Here is a 13,234-nt window from a genome sequence, read left to right on the forward strand (position 1 = left end):
TGAAGGGATGTTGCAAATGACGTGCATCTTAAAGAATTCTTAAGGAATACAACCATGCAGAATATCACTAAAAATCTAAATAATTAAATTTAAAATGATTCAGGTTTATATTTAAACCAAGAAATAAAATTATTCTGGACCAAGGACTAGAATTTATTGTATTTATTGTCAAAGATGCACTGTTTCAAAGAGGGAGTAGAAGAAGTGTAATGTCATATTCTCAAGCCCAGTGCTAGAAGTTACAAGTCGAGCGCTTTCAGTCTTTTGATTTCCTCATGTATTTGGGTTTAAGAAATCTTTGGTTATTTTGTAGTTTGTAATAAATAATGTCTCCAAGATATAATTTAACCTGACAACTTTAATGAAAGAGAAATTATGGTTCATAAGGCTCTTTAATAAGATCCTTTTGTATAATTAACAACGAAATTAATGAGTACTACTGAGCACTGCCTTATGGACCAGTTGCATCTCAATTGCACCTCAATATGGTGACGTAATTAGTAGTTCAAGACCATGGTAATGAAATTTATTTTATCAGAGACTTTGTTTCTCATAAGTTAATCAAGATGTTATGCCAGCCGAAATTAAATGGACAGGTTTTTAATAAGTCTTAATAACCTGTCATAGCACCTAGCACTGCAGTATAAGCTATTTGCATTTCAGCATCAATATTTGTAACCATTGCTAATTTTTGAAAATCATGGAGGATTTCCGTTCATTCAGATGTGAATTAGCTGCTGCAGCACTGGGAGAGATGTGTGCCTCCTACTCTTAGGCAGCAGCAATGTCAACTCTAACCACCTCGTTTTCCTCCAGCAGGCTCCAGCATCCAGCCAGATGTGACAGGAAATCAGGAAGGTGGTGGGAGGCACGTGCCATTGTCAGCTGCCAACCACTGAACCAGAGCCAGTGATTCAATTCCATTCAGGTTCTTATCTTAGAGGCTCACTACTCTCGTAGCGGCGCACCTTCCAATAGTGCATTAAGCGATATGACTACACATCTGTCACATGTTGTTTGTTCTCTCATCCTCTCCTGAGAGGAGATGTATGTAGTGGAGTGTCTTGTTTTGGTAGTTTTGTTGTTGGGGGCTTTGTTTAACAAATGTATAGCTGCATGTATACTTAGAGAAGGCAAGGTCAAAGAAATGTCTTACACAGGTCACATGCAATCACAGGGAGTCAGCCCATGCAGTGGATCAGAGGTCATCGAGCACTGTAATTGACATCCTACAAGAGGAACATTACACAGCTGCGCATAGAGACAAAGGGAACCAGCTGATTAGCACGTACTGTGCTGCATAAGGGAAAGTTACAGGTAGGAAAACACAGAAATAACCACAGTGAGCGAGACCTCAATAAATCGAAGTGGACAACATGCTGTGCTATGCACTGTGTGGGACCTCTGGCATTGCCCCCATGTATTCTAGCTGGATTGTGGTGTTTTGCCCTAAGTATGGAACTTGGCAGGGATCCATTATAATGTCCTTCCTCAGAATGCTGAAGAAGCATCTCAGACCAAGGTGGGGCAACAGTAGTGCAAACCCCACTTGCACCCCCACACTGTGTGCTGAACTGCATTTACCCATGCCCAGACTTGCCAGGCCAGCATGTCCACATTTCTCTCTCTGTGACTCTGCACACACAGTGTGTAACAGCATGCAGTAGATTGTGCACCTTGCATTTCATGGCTCCATGCTCCTGCATACAAACATACAGTGCCCACTGAATTGGGCCATATTTCTTTGTATGCTGGTTTTTACCACACTGCATTCTGATTGTCTGGTTCTGCTGATAGCCTTGCAGAGGATTTAAAATCTGAAACACATGATGTTACATCAGTCTTATCACAGAACACTTCATTTTCACAAAGAGCCAAGCACCCAATATGTAAATGAGATGGAGGTAAGTCATACTGGAAAAAAGGATAACGGCCTTTCTTCCCTCCACTCTATTTAAGTGACTGCTTCAGGCTTTAGCAGCAACATTCGTTATAGCTGGTAGCTCTAGCTCCCTCCTTCCTCCTTTGTCCTGGTGCTATCAGTGGGGTATTACCCCACTTAGAAAAAGAGAAAATAAAATGAAAATAAAACATACCTCAAATGGATTTCCTGGATGTATTTCCCTTGGCCAGAGTTTCTTGGCCAGAATTTTCATTTTTTCTCTGCAGATTGTGTGAATGATTCTCTATCAAATGTTGTATGTTGCCTTGTCTACCTCTATGTTATACAAACAAAATGCATTATAAGAGCAGCAGACATTTTTTCAAGATTCATAAGTCATTTGTAGAAGATAAGTGATCTTTAAGTCTGGTTTTATTCTAACTTTCAAACATCTCATTACCTAAAAAGGCTCATTTTTGCAGTAATTTAAATATTAATGAGCTTCATTTTCCCCTCAGGGAGTAGGATTTCATCATCAGCAATGGCTGCTTCCAGTTGGGAATCATTTCTCAAACATGAAAGTTTTAAAATCTGTTCTGTGAACACACAATTCTGAAGTGAGTCAAATATAAATGCTCCTAGATTACAGATCAGAGAGTTCTGTGTCTTTTAGTTCATAAAGATATATACTAGGGAAAGCCAAAGCAGACACTATGGATCTATACCCCTGAACTGTGGGTGAGTTCAGATTTGAATAATCAGACCTTATCTTTTAAGAAAGCTCAAAATCTGAAAGTCAAATCCTGTGGGACAGGTTCAAGCTTCAAGAAGCTGCCCCGCCCTTGTCCCCACACCCTAGTCCTGTCTATGCTTCCCACAGACTTTCTTCCCCACTGGATCCTGCCTCCAGCCATCCATTCCCCCCAATAAATCTCATCCCTCCTGCCCCATTTAGCAGTGTTGTCTGATGACCAAGAGTCCAGGTGACCTTCAGTATCTACCTTCTCCTAAGATCTTTGGGATACTCCAAGCTGTCCACTCCCCTTTGGACATCTTGGGAGAGGGGCTGACAAACAGGACGCTCACCATTTTCAAATGAATGGGGTCTATAGGCTACTGAGTTCCCAGCCACTCAAGGGCTGTGTGATTTTTAGTACATTTCTAAAGGTTGTTCTGACCTTTTCACTCTCACGTCTCTTCCCCCATTCAGTCCACTAAAGAGTGGGATTCTCATCTGACAGCCACAATAACCTTTATTAAGGCTCTTGCTGAAACCAGATCAATCGCAGCCCACAGCTTTCGCAGGAAGGGCCATGACAGCCAATGGGGTGAGAGGAAGCAGTACAGTTATTTAAATAGCCGGAAGAGGTAACTCTTTGCTGCAGAAGCACATGGCACTACAGTTCTAGATGACAATACCAGGATATTCCAAATTTGCTTGGAGACATTTCTCAAAGGAAATGTCTGGCAGGAAAGGGGTTCGTGGTAGCCTTGCTTTGAAGGGGAAAAATACAAAATATTGGGTTAAATTCTGGCCCTATTGAAATCAATGGGAGTTTTGACATTAACTTATGTGGGGCCAGGATTCCATCCATTATTCCTATCTTGTAATATAGTAATTTCAGGCCTTCTTTTGGTATGCCTATGTGTGTTTGCATTAAAGAATGGGCAAACCATTTCTTACCCATTAAGAACCTCAGTAATGTATCAGAATAGAACCTGAGTCTTCTAAACCTGATCACTGTTAGACAGCATTTGCACTCCTCACCACCTACAGCTTCCAATACGGTATTCTGGCCAAATTCCACCATAATTATCAGACATTTCTGTCTTCAACCCTGACTGTGTATTTTGTAAGGAAGTATGGATCTGGTACATAATATACCACAGAATGAATGTAGTGTGGAAGCCTTACCATTTTATTATTTATCCATAGCCTTTATTATGTATACAGAGCCAGTAGTGCTAGGTCACTAGCATACAAACTGGAACTACTGTTTAGGGCCCACCAAAAGAGTCTGGAGACTTTTTGGGCCCATGCTGGAATCTTCTCCAAGAACATTCTTTACTTTTTGATTAATGGGATTGTGACACTGCACCTTATATTCATCATATTATTATGCTATGATTATGGCATAATTATGATGCATTTTGTACACGATAAGTCATGTGAGGTGTCATTGAAAAAGTTGATTGGCTGAATATGATTATCCTATTTGTATGCATGTATGATTTTTGTATCTCAAGTTATGAATATTGACTAGAGACCTGTATTTCAAATGAGCTTACTCTGGAAAACACCCACAGCCAGCCTTTCAGGTACAACAATGAAGAAGCCAGACGCGGCAAAGACAATGGACTGTAGAATAGCTTAACCTTCCTGTGGGTGTTTTGGCCAGCCTGTAAGCAATGGTTGCTATAACACTGCATGGTCATGTGACCAGTCCATGTCTCTGGACTCCATCTTGGGATTTTTTGTCTGTATTTTTCCACAAACCAGTCTGGGAACCAAGTTTTGAAACAAAGGGTTCCCGCCATATGCTAAAGCTATATAAGGCAGGGAATGACATAATCGGTTGTTCTTCACTCCCCACACAAAAAGACTCCTGGAAACACATGAGGAAAAAAGACTGAACTAGGGGAAGTGCTGGACCCAGGCTAAAGGGATTTCTAGCCTGTGTATGAAGACCTGAGAAACCCAAGCTGTAAAGCTAATGCAGCCTGTGCCTTAAGAATCTACTAGTCTGCCTGTACCACCAGTTAGTGTGAGACTGGATAAGAATTAGCAGATTCTATCTAGTATATTAAGCTTAGTATGCATTTTTGTTCATTTGCTAGGTAATCTGCTTTGATCTGTTTTAATCACTTATTATCACTTAAAATCTATCTTTTGTAGTTAATAAATTTATTTTATGTTTTAATCTAAACCAGTGAGTTTGGAGTGAAGCGTGTGGGACTCTTAGTTCAGAGGGGCTGTTGCATATTCCTCTCCACATTGAGGGGGCGGTGAACTGGATGATAAATTCATACAGGTTGGGGTTTGGACCAGGGCAGGATGGTATTGCTCTGGGGTCCTAGGCAGGAAAGCTGGGGGTTATTTTGGCTGTAGCCTCTCTATTGTTGGTTCACATGCAGTGGCTGGTCAGAGAGCCTGCATGTAACTGCAACTGGGTGTGTCCCTACCTGTGTGTTGCTGGTGGAAGTGTAAGACCGGGAGCGTGTATACAGCTTGTCACAGCAGCACAGTGTGAGAGGGAGCCCAGGCTGGTGGGCCAGAGGGCTCAGCGGTACCCCAGTTCCAGGTGGCACCCCGGGAGGAACCCGTCACAGGGATCTGTTGACAAGAAAGTCCATCTACTATACCTAATGAAAGTCATGATGAGAAGTTGAGCCACAGGGGCCCATGGAGGGAAGGCAGGCTCACCTATTGGTGGTGAGGGAGAAAGTTTTGTAAAATCAAACATTTTAGGGTAGTCTTAACTAACTTCTGAACATCTAGGTTGTGTTTAGATATGATTCCATGCTGCAAAGTTCAGGTTGTTTAGAGCTGGAGTTCTGGCTCAGGACCATGGCTATAGAAGCCTTTGTGAAAGTGCTTGTACAACTGGAATGATCAGCATCTCTGCTGCTTACACAGAGAAGCTGAAACAACACTATATAGTCTTATTCTATTAATTATCTTTACATTTGCTAAGCTGAATTTATTCTGAACAGACACTTCACACTGTTACAATTGTTCTATTTCCTTTTCCCTCAAGTTCATGCAACAAATAAAAGGCAAATTGAATTGAGATAAAAATGCTTGTTTAATATCCTTGCTCCTTAATATCCTTAATTTTATTGCCTAGTCTTTAAAATGAATTGAGCTTTGGGAACTTTATTTTTAATCTATAAGTGATTATGCTGAATGCTTTGGGGGAAGTCTTGGTAATATATTTGCCAGTACTACATCTTTCAGATAAGTCTGGGAGGTATCTGAATTATAGCAGGTGGCTAGCTACCAGCTGATACTGCTTTGATAAGAGCCCAGTAAAACAGCAGATACTAAGATGCTAAAACAATCACTTCCCCAATCCAATACATGACAAGATGCCATTTTGATTAGTGTCCTTGTAGCTGCATTGAGACCTCTTAATTTTACTGGAGAATAGCCTTTGATTTGTTTATAATAGGGAACCTTGATAAACCTGATAGTATTTGACACACCGAAGTAGCAATATTTTTAAGGTAATGTTGCACTCTTTAAAGGCACACAGGACAAGAGTATCAGAAAATTGAATATTTAAGATAGCACTTTTAACTCTTGAGGGTGATGTGATATGAATTCATATATAGATGGAGTCTGTACTATAAAGCAAGAACCTTTACAGTGTATTTTCCTATTATCAATTGTCAAGATATTTGAAGCATAAATAAGCACTAAGTTCAAAGGAATTTGCCCATTATACATGTCAGATTGACAAGTGTAAGTCCACAGAATAGGTATTGTATGAATGATGACCATGCAAATGGCAAAGGCATTGGCAAGAAGCTCCACTATTGCACTCCAGCAGTCCACAGAGAGGTCAGATGAGGAAAAGGAGAAGAACCAGAAGAGCCATTGAAATTTAAATTGGGTTTGCATGGGAAAAATTCTGCTCTGCACATAAATGGACAGATTCTCAGCTGGGGTAATCAGTATACTTCTGTTGAAGTCAATGAAGTTACACAGATTTACAGAAGCCATGAATTGGGTCCAATGTTTTCAGTGACATAGTAAGTGTTATGCAGAGTTCATAAAAAGTTTTCCATGTAAACCCCAATGTAATGTCAAGGACTCCCCTAACTTTGATAAGATATGTAATTTTAATAGCTTAATTGGTGGCTACATGCTGTAGCGGGGTGGCCACCCACTCCTGCCTGGAAGGGCCTAAAACAGCCCTGGGAGAGGGCTGGGGCAGGGGAAAAGCTGGGCTGATAGGGAGGCAGCCTCAGCTGTGGCCACACCCCAAACAGACCCAGGTGGCCCTATAAAAGCCAGTGAAGCCAGGAGCAGAGGAACTCTCTCTCTAGCCTGTTGAGAGGGAAGGACCTGGCTGCTGGGAGCATACCAAGGTGGAGTATGGCTAGGGGAAGGCCAGAGGAGCTGGGGAGCTCTGGCCTGGAAACCCTGCAGGCCTAGTAGAAGGCCAAATAGGTACTGGGGTTGCAGAAGGCAGTCCAAGGGGTAGGCAGAGGCAGCAGGTCCAAACCCCCCTTGCCTATGATGAGTGGCGCTTACACTGCAGTTGGCCCCAGGGAATGGGGGCTAGGTGATGACTGACAGTGGCCATAGACTGAGGTGAGGCAAGGGGTGGGTAGAGAGTTAGGGGTTCTCCCGGGAGGGGAGACCAAGATCTGTGCAGGGTACTGCAGGTGGCAGCACCGTGGTAGGTAAGGGGCCCTGGGGACTAGGAGGGACTTGGGGGCCCAGCAGCAAGCGGGACACCGGCCTGCAGAGGGTGCTCTGGAGGCTGGAACGCCTGGATGACTAGCGGGAGGCGCCGCAGGGGTGAGTCTTGCCCTGCTACACATGCATTGCCCATTACCTTGCATCAGCTCAAACAAGAGGCATTGCCCACATGGGTTTCCACTCTCAGAACTTGTATTCCTCAACCTCTATAGTACAGTTAGTATTCTGTGAGAAATAGAACACTAGTCTTCCTTGTATTTTATCTGCCAAGTAATATGGAAATCAAATGCACCATCCTTTTGGAGGAGTCAAAAAAAGTGCCGGGCAGCCAAGCTGTTGGTCACATTCTGAAGATCTTCATTTAACGGCTTGAGGAAAAACTTATTGTAAGACAGAACACTTGTAGCTGACAGATGATGTCATGTAACTGCATTCTGACAGCAGGTCAGCTAAAATTGAAGAGGTCCTTCACTGTAATTACATTAAAGAATGAGAAATGTATCTTTGCCACTTTTCCAGATTCATGATTCAATGACACCAGCGAAGCAGATAGACTCATGAAGGTGCCAGGAACATGTCAGGAATGATTAATGAAAAACAAGAGAATTTTGTCCACTGATATTAGGTGGCAGGGGAAGGAGAATGCAAGGAAAATCTAATAAAATAGTTACCCTTGAGTCAGGAGCTGCAGCTACTCCCCCGTAGTGTTATCAGAATTACTACCTCTCATGGCTCTCTTCCTCAGCATTGTAATTTATCATAATATATACCTGAAGAGCTGCTCAGAAACTTAGCACATTAATGCACATTTTGGTAGCCCCTTTTCTTAATATGGCTTCATATAGGGGAACATTACACTTATGTTCATATTTTCCAAGACCAGAAGGGACCATTGTGATCATGTAGTCTGTGTTCCTGTTTAACACAGACCATAGAACTTCCCCAAAATAATTCAGACATCTGCACTGGCTTCCAGTTAGCAAACTTCAAAGCATTGTTTTTTTCAACTATTACCTCAAGTCCTAAATGGTCTGGGTCACGATTACCAGAGGGACTACCTATCTCCTTGTGATACCACAGTAGCTGAGATCTGATAAAGTACATATGTTGGCCTTCATCTGGTTTAAATGGACTATGGGAGGGTGGTATGTCATTTGAGACCTGAAGCCCTCATCTACAGAACTAGCTTCCGCACTCTGTCAGACACATCCAAGTCTCTTGACCTTCTATCAAGGCCTCTATTTCCCAGGAAATTAAGAAGATAGATGTTGATTTGGGGGAGGTTTATTATCATTCTGACTAGCTAATCTAGATTGTGCTCTGTTTAGTTTTTCTCTTGCTTCTTTGCTACCCCTCTGATTCTGGTTTGATCAGTAGCATTTAGTCATAGCTGAATTTATACTTTTCCTTGCAATCATTTTTGACTAGTTGAATATATTCAAACACCCATGCAAAACAAAACTAAATGTACTCCAAGTACCAGTGTCAACCTGAGAGCCTCTTCAGTATATGCCATTACTGTGTAGAGTGAAAGATACACTGGTCTCATAATAATTCTGTGCAAAAAGAATACTTCTAGACTCTTCATGAGCCAGTGATATTGGCAGATCAGCTTCTTCTTGTGTGGGTGGCAGATGGGTGAGGGAAACAATTATTTTATGTATACAGAGTTCAAATGATAACAAATGGAACTCCCTCTCTTCCATCAGATCAATAGACGTTTTCAAGCCCTGCTTTTACCTCTGAAAAGAACAGGGAGGAATATCAAATTGTTTTACACCTTTAGAGCTATGGAAAATCTACTTAACCATACATTTTAGTGACCTGTTTTCTTCAGCTGCCACAAATGAATATTCATTCTCATCAAATAAGCAATATCTTGTAGTTTATGAATAACAATGCAGAGAAACAAAAGACAGCACCCCAAGACCAATATCATGCTGAGAAGGCTTGTGAATGTCTGTGTCCTGGAAAAGAACACAACAGCAGAGCTATCTCCTTGATGCCAGTTCTGACTGGAGTTCAATACAGTGGTACTCCCCCACGGTCTGAACCAGCCTTAAATATTTAACATGTTACTTTAAAGAAAGCTAAAGCAGGAGCAACTCCAGATTTTAAAAATAGAAAGTATATTTTAAGAGATGATGAAGCTGCAAATGACGACTATTGAAAGCAGTTGTGGCACTAATACCAGGAGCAGGGGCAGCTGGAATGAAGGGAGGTTCAGAAAACAGAAAAGAGAAAGGAAAACTAGGAGTTTCTTTTCAAAAATATATTTTAAAAAAAGCTTACTGTCACTGTCTTTTTATTTCCAAATTACATAAATCCTAGAGAAACAGGCTTTGTAATGGAAACTGTCACAACTTTAATAGTAGCACTTCTAGCAGGATTGACTATACCATCAGCCTTACTATTTATGCAGGACTTTTCAAAAAGAATGCTCTTGGTACAAAAGTTCTGAGTGAGCTCCTCTAAGAACTAATTTTACTGGGAAAGCTATCAAATAAGTTCAGGTACCCACCCCAAATTTTATCTGGAGAGATCCCCGAAACAAGAAACAATTCTCAAAATGTGACTGGATTTTGCATTTGTTGCCCAGCAACATGCCAACAATTAGGTTCTTAATGGAAACAAGAGTTCCAATTTAACCATCTATACCAGACACATGGAATGCTGAAAGTGTGTGAAACTGTCCACCCACTGTGTTTACAACAGCAGATACTGCAGAGATTGAGCTCTGAAAAGCATAAAACTATAGAAGAAAAGAAAAAACATGAAGTAGGTCATTATTTGCCTAGAATATGGTACTGAGAATTTGAAAGTTGGCCTTATGGTCCCTTTTGTTACCAGTAAGACAAGCCTCTCTGGACTTCTATCATTTACGTGAGAGAAAAGGACAAACGAGAGAGTGCTATTCCCATGTTACTCCTGGGGGAATTCTGCACCACTGTGTGCATGCAGAATTCATGTCCCCCACAGACTTTTTGGCTTCCCCATGGAAAAATGGCTTTCTGACAGGGAAGCAAAGGGAAGCCACAAGAGAAGTCAAGCACCCCTCCCCCGCAGTGTAGGTGTGTCATTTTGGACTCCCAAGGCAGCCTGCAGAAAGGTGAATCACTGTACGGGGGAGAATGGGGGTAAGCCCTGGCCGGTAGCTCCCACCCCATGCTGGGCTCAACTGCTAGTCTGTCCTGAGCCGTCCTGGGCTGGGGAGGACTGGACTTCCTCTTCCCCTGCAAGGAGCAGCTGGGGCTGGGACAGACCCTCCCCCAGCTGCAGAAGCTCTGCACCCCACTTTCTGCTTCCTGCCCCCATTGCTTCTCAGTCGCAAGAGGTGGGGTCACTGTATGGGGAGCTGCTCCCCCATCTGCCCACCCCCCATGCATCCAGAACCCCCCACCAAGCCTCCGCACCCAAACCCCCACCCCATCAAGCCTCACCCTCTGCCTCCAAAGCCCCCCTGCTCCCAGACCCCTGCCGAACCACCACCCTGCACCTAGACCTCCACCCCTGCACCCAGATCACCCCAGCTGAGCTCCTCACACTTGAATCCCCACCCCCCAATGAACCCCACCCTCCTGCACCTGGACCACCCCAACAAGCCACTACATCCAGACCCCCACCCCACTGAGCCCCCGCCAGCTGCACCTGGACCCCCACCCCATCAAGCTCCACTCCCCCAGCACCTGGACCCCCCCGTTGAACCTCCCATGCCCAGACTCCCACTGCCAAGACCCATCCCCCCATGCTCAGACCCCCCTGCTGAACCCCAACCACCTTCACCTGATCTCCCTGCAGAGTCCCATGGCCCCTGCACCCTGAACCCCTCAATGAGCCCCTGTGTATTCAGATCCCCCCTGCACCCAGACCCCCACTGAGCCATCTGCACCCAGATTGCCCCCCACAGAACCCTCTTGCCCCACACCTGGATTCCCCTCCTCCCCCCTCCGACTAAGTCCCTCCACACTTGGATCTTGCAGGGCTGAGCCTACCTGTCCACACCCAGTGCACCTGGCATGGAAGAGCCCGGCCCTTGCTCTGGGTCAGAGTCCATGTCCGGGGCAGAGGGGGCTGCAGGGTGATCTCCCATCTCCGTGCAGCCAGCATCTTATGCTCCCCACTGCCATGATAGAGACTCCACATTTATTTATTGACAAATAAAAATTACATATTGTGCACAGAATTTTTAATTTTGTGGCACAGAATTCCCTCAAGAGTATCATGCATCTCCCCCACCCCCATTATATTTGCCAGGATCTGCTCAGAATAACTATTGGTTTGATATGCCAATAAGCAGATCTGTATCAGCAGAGTTGACCTTAACCTTGAATTTGTACTTCACTCTTTCTGCGTGTCAATCAAAACATGATGACATGGTTTGTGAATGGAATGCAGAGGGGGAAGTATAGAATTAAAAAGGGACATTGTCCATATTTTTAGATCTAGACATAACTCACCTCAAAACTGTTATAAGCTGGGAGACTGGATGGCTCGGAGGGTTAAAAGGGTAACAGGACAGAGATCAAGGTATCCAGGATCACAGAATCAACATTAGACTAAATCCATATGTCTTTAGCCACTGGGAACAAGGAAGGCAGTGAGACTGGGGCACCCACAGTGATATGTTTAGTTGTTTTTCAGTGTTTAGATACCACAGTAATAGATGCCTTAGACACCATCAGGGTCTGATGAAACTTGCTAACTACTACATGTATAAAGTCCAAGTTCCAGATTACCAGTCAGACATCTTGTTAACAATGACTGGATGAATAAGGCAAAAATGCTTTAGGGACGTTCTCATGATCAATCGTCTTCATGAGAAAGGAGGCTACCTTGTGACAATCAGTTCTTCACTCTTTCCTGCATTTTGACAGAAATCAGGGCTTTAAGTTTAGTTAGTTCAGGTACTTAAAATATAGTTCACAGTCCTTCATGAGACACTTGTGTGACCACTGCTGGGAGGGAGTAGATTTTAACCAAGCTAGAAAACTTCTCTTGTCTTTTCAGATAGGAAAGGAGGTCCAACTGTCTTGATTGGTGGCAAGGAAGTCAGGAAGTCTTAGATCTCCTGCATCATGCATTGGTCTCACCAGTTGGGGTGACCTTTCAAGAGATATACTGCCATCTCAGCAGAATGCTTCCTCTTCTGGACCCTCTGGGAGCACTGTAGCATCGGTTAACTGTGTCAGCTTGGAAGAGGAGGAAAGCACAGTACGTCCCGGAGCGCAGCACAAGAGATTTATAATCTCCGCCTCCTCGGGCATTGGTGTTGGTTCCCTCTCTGCATCTTCTTCTTGAGTTGCCCAAACAAACTATCACTCCAAACTTCTTTGAGACCTTTTGGAGCCCAACCTTTCATCGGATAGAGATGGTGAATGGAGAGCTCTTTGGAGCTTCAAGTGCTGTTTTATCAGCAGTGCAAAGTGAAAGAATGTTATCCATGATAACAATCTTCCACCCTTTACTCCTTCTACCTCATTCCCTTACTCTTTTCTCATTCACCAGCTGTGAGAAAGGGAAATATTACTTGTTCCCCAGATTTCTTCAGTTTTGGCCTGGAATCTATGTAGGCACTTGCTTAGGGTTAGCGGCTATGTTTGCAATAACTTGCTCATTGTTTGCATACGTCTAGTGTGCATCTAACTTTCTGTGAGTGCACAAGAGGAGGGGACCACTTCTTGCATCCCTATTCAGGGAACTAATGCAATGAGAAGTCTACAAAATCTAGACTCTCCCCCTCCTTTCCCCCCCCCCCCCCAAAAAAAAGAGGTGGTAGTGCAGGGACATAGTCCTACACCCTTCCTACTGCTCATATTTTTAAAAAGTGTTCTCAGGGACTCCTCTGCCTTGTACTCCCAGATTTGTGCCTGCTTCAGGCATCTGGCCCCTGGAAGCAACCATTAATGTGCAACCCCTCCTCA

The sequence above is a fragment of the Natator depressus genome, chromosome 2 (genome assembly GCF_965152275.1).
Source record: "Natator depressus isolate rNatDep1 chromosome 2, rNatDep2.hap1, whole genome shotgun sequence".
Classification (NCBI taxonomy): domain Eukaryota; kingdom Metazoa; phylum Chordata; order Testudines; family Cheloniidae; genus Natator; species Natator depressus.